This window comes from Musca domestica, unplaced genomic scaffold (genome assembly GCF_030504385.1).
Source record: "Musca domestica strain aabys unplaced genomic scaffold, Musca_domestica.polishedcontigs.V.1.1 15, whole genome shotgun sequence".
NCBI lineage: Eukaryota > Metazoa > Arthropoda > Insecta > Diptera > Muscidae > Musca > Musca domestica.
This window is the reverse complement of record NW_026712207.1, coordinates 11,810,993-11,824,250: the sequence shown is the minus strand read 5'-3', so window position 1 is coordinate 11,824,250 and position 13,258 is coordinate 11,810,993. Positions and strand designations below refer to the sequence as shown.

Here is a 13,258-nt window from a genome sequence, read left to right as displayed (position 1 = left end):
TCAAAAATGAAACTAGATGTCATATTTTTCACTTCCTATAATATATATATTTTTTTCTATTATTGTTAATTTACAATTTATAATTCGGCCGGGCCCAACTTTTAATACCCTCCACTTAGGGTAAAGGAAACTTTTTTATATTAAAGTAACTGAATTCAAGTGTGTTTCACTTTAAACTTCATATACCATTAAGACCGTTTGTATAATGCACTTAAACTTATTTAAAAGCCATGACGTGAGTGAGGTCGTTGTATGGGGCCATACCAAAAGGGGAACTTATATGGATAATTTTATACTTTAAGGATCGTCATCTATCAAATCTTCTAAAATGACATATTTGAAACAGTTATGCACAGAGAACAAAATTAACCTTATACAAGGTTAGCTTAACCATAAATAAACATGATTTGGAGTCTACGTTATGTAAGGTTAATTTAAACATTTTCTTGTTGACTGGTATTTAAAAATAATCATCGTTAATTTAGCTATTCCATGATTGACTTTTTTAACCACGAAAATTTTTGATATTGAAAAAAATTGTTGTTTTAACAATGCACTGTTAAATTTTTGTAACCATGAGAATTGTTAATAATAACATTTCATAGTCAGTTTGTCTAAACAGTTCATATGATAATTTTTAATAATAAATTAACCTTTGTTTGAATAAAACAAGAAAAATGTAATTTTTACAAGTTTATTTATTATTTATTTATTAATACCGCATATTTCTAAAATATGTATTTCCATTACAAATTGTATGTATATTTAAGGGAGGGCTGGTAAAGAAAGATATATGTTTAATATACATTTTATTTTTTAACGCCTTACCGAGTGATTTTAAATTATATTCCTCAGCCATTGTGAAAATAACTACAAAACGCCAAACACCGACTGCAAAAACAGAAGAAGAAACTAGTAGTTAATAAAAGCAAATAGTATTGTCACAACTTACCAAAAATGTACGCACGAGCACCCAAAAAAAAAAGACACCAGAGAAAAAAACAACTGAGAAGAAAAAACAAAAAGATATACATAAATATGAACACTGTCGCTTCAACAACAGCGTACATTTGGTGACAAATGCATACGCTAATGTACGTCGTAGCAGCCACAAGCAAAGACAAAAAGAACACATATGTATGAATAAACACTCACACATTATTTCTCTCCTCATTTTTGCTTGTCGCTGCATATACGTTGTTGTTGCTTGTTTTTTCATGTATTACCGTTATTTTTGTTGCTTTATTGTAATTTATAGTTTATTTGATAGACAAATCTGATACAATTTGAATATAGCAATAACACATTACTATGTTGAAATAGTATCAGGGTTTTCTATTAAAACAAATACAAATTACAATCAAATATATTTGTTAATTTCACCAGCTTTTACTTACCTTTATACCAAGCACTATTCCCACGAGCACGTGCACTACTCCCTTGCACTATTCAACACCAACTAAAGAAGTGATTGTCTATTTGATCTTTCTTACACATATTCAGACCACAGAAAGAGATTCGATAAAGAGGAGGAGGAGGAATATGACAGTCACATTCGTTGCAACTTCGTATATTGTAATATTGAACTTCGTCAAACACAAAGCAGTTCAAAATTGTTGACCACAACAGAGCCGAAGGCTCTTTAAATTTTTATGTATCTCTCACATTTTTCCGTCTCTCTCAAAAAACAACAACCTTATACAACGTTAATTAAACTATTTTTCATCTACATTTGACCTCATATAACGTTATTTTGTGTTTGTAATCTCAAACATTTACCATGAAAAAATTAACCATGCACATGGTTAAAAAAGTCATTGTATTTTCGGCTCTGTGTGTGCGTGTGACTACCATTATCAAAATACCGAATATCGGTGGGTACTGCTATATGGGCGCTATAAGAAAATGTTCAGCCACCAGATTAGACGCCATTATCAACTGAAAATAACCATTTAGAACTACAAATACCAATTTCTGGACAAATCAGTTAAAAAATGTTGCAAAAATAATCAAGACACCGAATATCGGGAGGTGCCGTTATATGGGTGCCATACCAAAATGTGGACCTATACATACAATGATTCGCCATACGAGGTGGAACCCATTATGACCCACAAATGCCAAGACAAATTCGTAGGAAAATGTGGCAAAAATCATTAAAAACCGAATATGGGGAGGTACCGTTATGTGGGGCTATAAAACAAAGTGGACCTTCACGAGGTAGAACCCTTCCTACAAATACCAATTTTTAGACAAATCCGTGGAAAAATGTGGCAAAAATCATCAAAATACCGAATATCAAAAGGTACCGTTATATGGAGACTGTACCAAAACGTGGACCGATACATCTCATTTTCAATACCAACCATCCTTGACGCAATACAAATTGTTCTCCTAAATGTTGATGATTGACTGCCTGATCTCAACAGGCAGATATACGGACATAGTTAGAGTTTTATGCTGACTTTGAATATATATACTTTATGAGGTCTACGATGAATATTAAGGGATGTTTCAAGGTGGAGGGTATAAAAATTACAATAAACATTTTTTTAATTTTTTTTTAATAATTAAAACTTGTCGAAATAAGTTAATAGAACTGTACACCATGATCAACTTAAATGCAGTGTTCCTTAAAAAAGCCTGTGCTTTCTACTTTGGATTATATGACGTTCAATCGAAAGTGGATAAACCCATTGGATTGACACATTCCCTAACAATTTCACAGAGTCTTTCATAATTCATAACACCTAACTTCGTTTTTCCGATTTCAAGCAGTCTCTATTATGTTCCTTGCAATTGGAAAAAAGTGACACATTCAAAGGGGTTACGAGAGGGGGGAGAGTTGCCAAAAATCTTACATTTGTTAAAATGTCTTTTCATTTGTGAAAAGAAAATCTTTTGTGGCAGTGTTTGTTGCTGTTGGTTCGGTTGGTTGTTCGGGTTGGTAAGCTGTCTGGTTAGAAAGGCCTTTTTGCTTAAAATGCCAGGAGTGTTAAATCCCCAAAAAATGTTTATGGTTTTTACATATTTTTGTGTTAAATACATTTTGATGCAATAATCCTTTTTGGGGATCCTTACTCTGTGTATGTGAGTGTGTGTGTGGGTGTGGCAAGACATTTCTGGTATAATAGCCACATTTTGAGTTTTAGTAATGTGGGCAATAATAACAAGCTTTTGAAAATGGCAAACACACACACACAATCATAAAAAGTGACACAAACTACTGGCATGAAATGAAAAATTATATTTCTTTTCATGGAATTGGAAACAGGCCTTTGGGGTTAAGCTGGGATATGAGAAAACATACCGGGCTCAACAGAAGTTGTTGGGGATTGTTTTTTTTTTTGTTCTATTTAGAAAATTCTGAAAACATTTTGTGGCAACATAAGGACTGACAACGTAAATGTTTGGTAAATGTTACTTAATATGGCCACAAAGTTTCGCTAAGACTTGGAGATTTAATGGTCCTGCCCAGGGATGAATGATGAATTCTGTTTTTATTTTAATTATTTAAAGGTTGTGTTTTTGTTTGTTACGGCATTAATACCGGACAATAGTTTGTGGTGAAGAGAAATATATGTGATGTTCGGAGATATGTTTGGAAAGCATTGAATTGACCAAAATGTAAGGATACATAAGGTATGAACAGAACCAATCAGTTGACAAGTTAGTTAGCTTTCTGGGACAATTTTTGTTATTTAGTGGTGTGAGTTTTGTCAATGTATTTGAAATTATTTCAATACACCCAACCTTTGTATTGAATATCGCATTTTCTATTTAACATCCATTGGAATTAGCTCGGATAAAATGCTAATTAAAAATCTACTTTTTTGTTTCCCCATTTCATTTTCTGTAGTTCCTTGGTTCCTTTTTCTGTTGTATTCCCACACAACTTCAATAGGAAAAAGATTACATGTCGAATTAATGCTAATTATAAAATAATTCGATTAAATCATGTAATTTAAATAAGTAGATTAAAAATAAGTAAGATGGTATCCTATGACCATTTACATACGTTTTTATACCCTCCATCATAGTATGGAGGGTATATTAAGTTTGTCATTGTCGAAATACACATTTTAGACCCCACAAGGTATATATATTGTTGATCAGCATAAAATTCTAAGTCGATTTAGTTATGTCCGTCCGTCTATCCGTCGGTGGAAATCACTCTAGTTTTCGAACGAATTGAAGTAGATTGACAAAATTTTACTCAAATGTATGCTATGTCTGCAGGACTTTTGGTATTGAAAATGTAGGTCCACGATTTGGTATAGCCCCCATATAACGGTACCTCCCAATATTCCGTATTTTTATAATTATAGCAACATTTTTCATCGGAATTGTTTCAAATTTGGAAATTTTGAAGTTCGTAATGAATACTACAGCCTAAGACAGAAAATTATATGTGCAGGTCCACGTCTTCTTGGAGCCCCCATATGATGGTACTTCCCGATATTTGATATTTTGATGGTTTTAGCGTCATTTTTCACCGGAATTGTTTCAAATTTGGTTTTTGAAGTTCGTAATGAAAAGTACAGCCTAAGATAGTAAATTGTCTGTGCAGGTCCACGTCTTCCTAGAGCCCCCATACGGTACCTCCCGATATTCGGTATTTTATCTACATCATTACCGATTTTTTTTAATTTTCGCATTTGAATATTGTAATTGCTTATGACAAATTTTACCTTTACAGGTCCATGTCGTCGTATAGACCCTAATATGACAGCTACATTCGGTGTTTTTAAGATTTTAACAGAATTTTTAACGGATTTAATTGTTTCTGAGAATTGACAAATTCGTTCCAAATGGTGGAGGGTATTCAAAGTTCGGCACGGCCGAACTTACACCTTTTTTACTTGTTATGTATATACTAATCATATGCGATCATAAGAAATGGTTCGTTTTGTTTTCAAATAAATAATAATTTTTTTATCCTTGGTTAATTTTGGCCCTATGTTCCACCACCAAAGCTAGAACTCATTATGACCTAAATCCCTGGAAAAATCTGGCAAAGATCATCAAAATACCGAATATAGAGAGGTACGTTATATGGGGGCTATACAAAAACGTGGACCTATACATACATACATTTCACTACCGAAGCTAGAACCCATTATGACCTAAAAATTGAAATTTTTAGACAAATCCGTGAAAAAAAAAATTTGCAAAAATTATCAAAATACCAAATATATATATGGGAGGTATATACAAATCTGGACCGATTTCGGCCAAAATTTATTAAAACTTTTTGGTATATTATAGAAGACCTGCATGAGCAATTTTCAGTCATAGACTGTTAATTTTGGCCCTATGTTCCACCACCAAAGCTAGAACTCATTATGACCTAAATCCCTGGAAAAATCTGGCAAAGATCATCAAAATACCGAATATAGAGAGGTACGTTATATGGGGGCTATACAAAAACGTGGACCTATACATACATACATTTCACTACCGAAGCTAGAACCCATTATGACCTAAAAATTGAAATTTTTAGACAAATCCGTGAAAAAAATTTTGCAAAAATTATCAAAATACCAAATATGTATATATGGGAGGTATAAACAAATCTGGACCGATTTCGGCCAAAATTTATTAAAACTTTTTGGTATATTATAGAAGACCTGCATGAGCAATTTTCAGTCATAGACTGTAGTACCTATTAGGAACTTCAAATACGAAATATGAAACAATTCCGATTAAAAAATTCCTAAAATCATCAAAATATCGAATAGCGGGAGGTACCGTTTTATGGGGAAAATACGGTATCGTAGACTAATATACATAATTCTCTTTCAGGGGTTGAAGTGCTCACAAAGAATATCTTGTGTAGACAATTTCAGATAATTCTACTGAAGAATGTGGCAAAAATTATCAAAATACCGAATATCGGGAGTACCTTTGTATGGGGACTATACGATATCATGGACCCATACAGCCCAACTTCGAACTTGACCTGCCTGATCTGTGCAAAATTTTAGATTCGTATCTTAATTCGTTTTGACTCTAGCGTGAACTTTTATACCCTCCACCAGTCGGAAGGAATTTGAAAAATTAAAAAAAATATCGTAGAAAAATACTGCTCAAATGAAAACCTTTATATGGAGGCTATATGAAGACGTGGCGCTGGATAAGTACAATTCCGGTGAATATTGTCGCGAATATCATCAAAATTCCGAATAAGGGGATGGAGGCTATACATAGGTTGTAGTACCCATTACGAACTTCAAATACGCAAATTTGACGCAATTCTGGTGCATAATGTCGCGAAAATCCTGGAAATATCGAATATCTTGGGGTAGCGTTATACAGGTGCTATACTAAAACCTCATTTTGTAACCATTCTTGGGTGGGTCTTGTTGAAATGTCCAAGGTCTGCGGACAAAATGTTTGCGTGCCCAAGGCTTTAATCCAGCCTCCAGAATATTTTCGAGATAATATTCGGCATTTATTCTGATGCCACGATCGATTAATACGAGTTCTGGTTTCCAACCGTAGGTGCACATTTTCAGCTGACCTCTTTGGCAAGTAAACACAATCATTTTGTTTGTTAACAAACTGCTGGACATCGATTGTTTTTTCATCGGAGAAAACCTAATTCGGCAGTTCACCACTTTCGGGCAATGCGAAGCAACTCTTTAGCTCGTTTGGGTCTATTTTTTTCTAATGGTTTTACCCCGAGCTCGTTTTCCAAAATTTGCCGAATGGAATATTGCGATATGTTAAGCTCACGAGCCATTTTTCGGCCAATGCGACGAGGGTTTCGATCAAGTAGCTTCTGTACTTTTCGAACCGTTTCAGCTAATGTTACTGTTTTCTTCTGTCCACTTCCTTGACGTCGACCTACACTACCAGTATCATGGTAAAGTGCGATGGTACGAGACACAAAAGATTTATTCACATTTAAATGCTAGAGTGCTCTAACGATAGCCATTTTTGGTTTTCCAGCCACACTTAAGGAGTAACATTATCACGCTTGAATTCTGTCACGAATAAAAAAACCTCCAGAATGCTTGTGAACGCTTGTAAACAATAAAATGAGCTGTCACTGGAATAATTTTGGAGTGGCTTAGAAATGACAGCAGTCAAAAGTTGGTTGCGGTTTTTTCATCTCACGCTGTATACGGGAGCTATTGCTATATCTGAGCCGGTTTTCAAAATTTGATGTATTTGCTTCTATTCTGAGTTCGGTCGAATGTGCCAAAATTAAGATCATTTGGGCTAATATGGACCTTTGATGCGCAAAAAAAACCGAAATCTGTCGAATATATATATATATATATATATATATATATATATATATATATAGGAGCTATATCTAAATTTTAACCGATTCTCACCAATTTCAATAGGGTTCGTCCATGGGCAAAATAAAAATTGTTTGGAAAATCTCATCTTAAGCGGATAATAAATGCTACACGCATTTTGTTCACAAAAATACATGGACATACGGACTGACATGCATAAATCTACTCAGAAAGTGATGCTATGGAGATCCTCAAAAGTAACAGTTTACAACAAAAAAAAAAAAAATGCTCCAAAATATTTTCTTGGAAATTTTTTTCTTGAGTTGACGCTTGAAAGTTACATAAATTCACTGTAAATCTCAGAGTAAATTATTTATTTATTTTTTTTTTTTTTGAAAGCCTTATCAAAAACTTGACCAACTTCTAAGAAATTTCTGACCAGAAGGCCATGAAAATACTTAAAATCGGGAGGAGCGTCAATATTAGTCTAATATATAAAAACATGGTCCATCTTAATTATTTATAGAAATTACGAGACATTTTTAGGCTACTCAAGAGCTGATTTTCTTCATAGACTTTTTGATAAGTTACAGGTTTTTTATAGGTTACAAGTATATTGAGTACCCTCCATAAATGGTAAAAATTCGGAATAATTACCTCAATAGAAGAACCCTATACTAATAAGAAGATGTAAACTTTAAATTCGTCATATAACCTTTCAAATCCTTTCTTAAATTAAAACCCTTTTTGCGTGAAACATCCACGATATGCAACCAACACCGACATGATATCAGTAATCATTGCAAACATTTGCATAACACTGTTCCCAAGGACACCGATGTAGCTATAAAGCAATTCTTCGTATGTATAAATTGTTTACAAAACAATTTGTTTTATTTGTTTGTTATGACACCTTCGGGGAGTTGAGCGAACTTTTATTGTCGACGTTGGTTTCTACGTTGCCTCAGAGCGATTCGCACTGCCAGGCGGCTTGTGTGTTTCAATTCAATTGTAATGCCGATTATGTGTCCGTATCCTATCTCTTATTGTGGGTAATTGTTAATAACCAGAAAAGCTTTGGGGAAATTTCACCACCGTTCGTTATTCCCCCGCCCCCCTACACATAGCAAAGGATTATCACAATTGAAGTGTAAATTTCTTTTGTCCTTTGCAAGCCTGTGGGGTTCTATTCGGTTTAAGGTAGGTTAAGGCAGCAAATTTGGATGTAGTCTCTAGAGATGATACACATATGCGTAGCCTTTTTTCTCTGAAGAAGTATTGTGCAAATTGGCCACAAGAAGAGGGAGGGGAGTTCTTAGATAGATGATACGCAAATTGAATTAAAATAGTGAAGTTTTCAGTTCGCATGAAAAGAGGCCTTGGAAAACTGGAGAATTTGAAAAAAAGAGCCTTAACTGATTGGCACTTCTGCGTCTGCTTATTGAATTTCACAATAATTTAGACCGACAACAAATGAGCATTGAAAACATTTCAATGTTCCTACATTCATTTGCGGTCGCTTTGAGACCTTCCATTTTTTAACTCACACACACATATCGATACATTTACACGGCAACAGTGATAACTTATTGGGGGGAAAAACAGTTGATTTCCCAAGTGTACCGTTTGTATTGAAAAATAAAGAACAATCATCAGCGTACCAGGCTCAAACTCGCATTAATGATTACATGTATTCGGTAGATACAAACATATTTATGGGTAGAATATGTAACTGCCATATTTTTTATTTTTTATGTGCATTTTTTTTTAAATTGATTATTGTACTCGTAATTATATGATATTGTTTTTTAAACTTGATTCGTTTTTTGATGTTGAAAATAAATAATGAAATTTACTTCATTCGTATGATATATTTATGTTAAAATTTGGAGTACAAAAAAATCACATTAAATCGTAATTAATTGTAAATTTGTATTGACAATTATAAAGAAGCCATTTAAAAATAAAAAAAACGATTTTGGGAAATATTTCATGTAGCTTAAATCTAGATATGGTTTCCGGTAAGTGAAAGCATGATTTCCAAAGAAATATTATATCAAAGAAGCCTTAGGACTATGGACATTTTGCAGAAAGTATGTTATTCACTGAACGTATTAAAATTAGTTTCGAAATCTTCTACAGGTCTTCTCTGTATAGACAATTTTTAAGGTCATCTTGAAGAGGTGTTGAAGGTATTTTCTGGACAGTAGATCTTTCGAAGATTTTCCTTGAAGATACGATTGAAAGTTTGCTGTATTTAGGAGAGCCTTAAAAACATTATTCTATATAGAGGACATTTAGAGGGTCATATGTTTTAGAGGAACTTTGTAAGGTCTTCCGTGCTTAGAGAATCTGCGTTGACATCCGATTTCTTGGTCTTCTCTGTAGACTTTTAAGGGGTTTTTATATATGCAGCGGACTTTTTGAATGTTTTGTCTATACAAAAGCCTTCTTAAAATGGAAATATTTTTTTCTTACTTTCCATATGAAATACCTATCGAAGGTTATCTCGGAAAAGAAGACTTTAGGGTGTTTTTTTTTCTATATGGATACCTGTTAGAAAATATTTTCTATATAGAACAATTAAGATTTTCTTCACTACAGAGAAAACCTTTCGAATATCTTTGCGAAATAGAAGACTTAAGAAGGTGTTCCGTCTATAGAAGACAATATTAAATATATGATTATTAAATATATGATTATTAATATTAATTTTCCTCCAGAAGTGCTTTCCGCCCCCAGAAGGTATTCTTCGTAAACTTTGGAAGATATTTTCTTTAGAGAAGTCCGTCAAAACTTTTTCTCTGTAGAGAAGGCCCTTAAAAGGTCTATTCCGTATGAAAGACCTCTAGAAGAACTCCCCCTATGACATCTGAAGTTCCTTTCTCCGCAGAAGACTACGAGAAGCGTACGGAAGACCTGGAGAATGTCTTCTTTGACCGAAAGTCCTCGATAAGGTCTTCGTACGGAAATCCTTGAGATGGTATTATTCACCAAGAAAAAAGTCTGTTCCGTATGGAAGGTCTATAGGTCCTAGTATAAAGGTCTATTCCGTATGAGAGACACTTCTTCGTACTGAAGACATCTGAAGTTCATTTCCACGTAGAAGACTTTGAGAAGCGGAAGACCTGGAGAAGCACTTCTTCGTACGGAAGACCTCGAGAAGGTTTTGTTTGTACGGCAGTTCTTGAGAAGGTCTTGTCCACACAGAAGTCGTCGAGAAGGCCTAGAATGGGTCTTCTCCGCTTAGAAGACCTTGAAAAGACCGCAAAGTTGACTTCGAAAAGGTCTTCTTCACCCAGAAGAAGCCTAGAAGTCCTCTACGCATAGAAATCCTCGAGAAGGTCATCTAAGTAATATTTTCACAAAAAAATAATGTCTTCTCTGCGTGGAAGACCAAGGGAAAGTCTTCTTTTAGAAGAATATGTCAAGAATGGCTTCTCCGCCTAAACGATCTGGAGTAGGTCTTATGTACCTAGAAGATCTCGAGAAAACCAAAAAGGTCTCCTCCATCTAGAAGACTTAGAAAAGATCATATGCACCTAGAAGACCCAGATCAGATATTCTACGTATAGAAAACCTCGAGAAGACCTAGAAAAGGTTTTCTCCTCCTAGAATAACTTGAGTAGTAGTCTTTTCCGCATAGAAGGTCTCGGGAAGGTTCCAGAAACATTAACCTCGAGAAGGTTATCCAACAAATATTTTCCAAAGGTATTTTCTACCTAGAATACGTCGAGAAGTCCTCCTACTCCTAGAAGACCTCGAGAAGTCCAAGAAAAAGTACTCTCTGCCTAGAAGACCTCGACAAGGTATTATCCGCCAAAAAGACGTCTAGAAGTTCCCTACGAATAGAAGTCCTCGAGAAGGTCATTCATGAAATATTCTTCACAAAAAGACATTGAGAATGCCATCCAAAATTTCCGTATAAAATACCTCGAGAAGGTTCCCTCAGCCCAGACCTAGAAAATTACTTCTCGACCTAGGAGATACGAGAAGGTTTTCTCCGCCCGGGATAAGTCTTCTACTTCTCAACGATTTTTTTTAGTTCAAAAGACTTTTAAAAAGTATTTCCTTTAAAACCTTGAATGGCCTTTAGGATGTATTTTTTTTGTTCTGAAGTATTTTAGGATATATTTTTGCCAGATATTCAATGCATGTATGAAATATTTAGAAGATTTTATGAAGATCTATTGAAGGTCATCTTCGTTCAGAAAATTTGTTCAAGCTCTTCATCGAAGAGAGTTCTTTTTCAAACGTTTTTCTCTACAGAAGTCATTTTGTAGCTCTTTTCCGGATGAAATTGAAGAGGAAAGTTTTCTCTGTATGGAAAATCTTAAAAAGTTGGACCTCTGCTTATATAACTTTTGAAAATTTTAAGCATAGACAGAAATCTTTCAAAGGTCATTTAAAGGACTTTATTGTGGAGAAGTTCTTTCATTTAGAACACAGTTTATCTGCATAAATCTGTGGAAGGAAAACCAGTAGGTGACTTTTTGTGTATGGTAAATTTAAAGCGGCCTTCTCTGTATAAAATTCTCTTATATATCTTTTTTAAGAGAGATTTTTTTGCATAAAATGTGCCTGCAATGTATTCTTAAAATAAAATAAATTGTGGGTGTAATGTGGGTATAAAATTCATCGAGAATATCTTCTATACATAAAAGGTGTTCTTTATGACTTTGTGCTCATATGTTGCACACAAAAGAACCTGTCCATCAGGATGACTAAAATCCTATGCTTTTTAATATTTTATTACCACCATCACATTATTTTACTCTATTTCACTCTAGTGCTTATCTATGTATATGTTCCTCTTCCCGGCAAATGGTTCACATTCACAACAAAATTGTCCAAAACTCTGGTGCATTGTTCAAGTTTAATGCAATTTTAATATGGGCTTCAATGACATTGTGACAGGCTGTCACAGATTATGATATTGGAATTTTGTTACACCAGAAAAGAATGGAAAAAGCGAAAAGAAAACAAGTTGACATTTTCCTGCAATAAAATGGTCAATGAAATTCAATTCAATTCAATTGAATTTAAGATTGTTGATTTATAATGTCATAATCAAAATGTCGATAATGGGGGGGAATAATAAATCACAGAATGTTGTTGGATGGAAAAAGGGAATTGGTAAGGTCTTTAAATAACATGGGATAGAGAGGGGGGGGGGGTATGTTGGAAGAAAAAGGGAATTATTAAGGTCTTCTTACAACATGAGAGACGGATGGTGATAGGGGGAGGGGTATCTTGGAAACGCTACAAAGCTCTAACAAATTGCCTTGTTGTATCGTGTCATGATGATATGCTGCCTTCCTGTGAGAACACAGCGGAAGGAAAGCAGTCACCATCATCAATGGCAATATTTATTATGCAAAATTTTCAATTATGCTTTAAAAACGGACAGCGATAACTTGGCATTACTTCCAGTGACATTTCTGTCAATGTGTTGTGACAGGAAAGACATGAAAAAAAAACAAGTTAAAAAACAGTAAGTTCGGCCGGGTCGAACTTTGAATACCCTCCACCATTTGGAATGAATTTTAAAATTTTCAAAAAATAAAATCCTTAAAAAATTCTGTTAAAATTGTTAAAATACCGAATATATCCGTTATATTGGGGTCTATACGCCGTGGACCTACATAGGCTTTGTTCGTCATAAGCCATTACTATATTCAAATTTGAAACTTGAAATAAACGTTGAATAATGTAGCTAAAATCATAAAAATACCGTATATAGGGAGGTACCGTTATATCGGAGCTAGACGAAGACCTGGACCTGCATAGACAATTTTCTGTCACAGGCTGTAGCATCCAATACGAAGTTCAAATACGATATCTCAAACAATTCGGTGACTATTGTACATAAAATCGTCAAAATACCGAATATAGGGAGGTACTGATATATGGGGTCTATACGAAGACCTGGACCTGCACAGACAATTTTCTGTCTTAGGGTGCAGTATCCATTTCGAACTTCAAATACCAAATTTGAAACAATT

The 13,258-nt window shown here is 34.3% G+C and overlaps 1 long non-coding RNA gene across 1 annotated transcript; it reads right to left on the bottom strand.

Annotated features, from left to right (window-relative positions):
• Positions 1–680: 680 nt before the first annotated feature.
• Positions 681–1,708, bottom strand: LOC131801197 (uncharacterized). The gene is made up of 3 exons (XR_009341732.1): positions 1,398–1,708; positions 953–1,005; positions 681–891 (listed from the first exon to the last, which is right to left on the bottom strand). It is a non-coding gene; the product is annotated as an uncharacterized LOC131801197 (long non-coding RNA).
• Between the last annotated feature and the right edge of the window lie 11,550 nt (positions 1,709–13,258).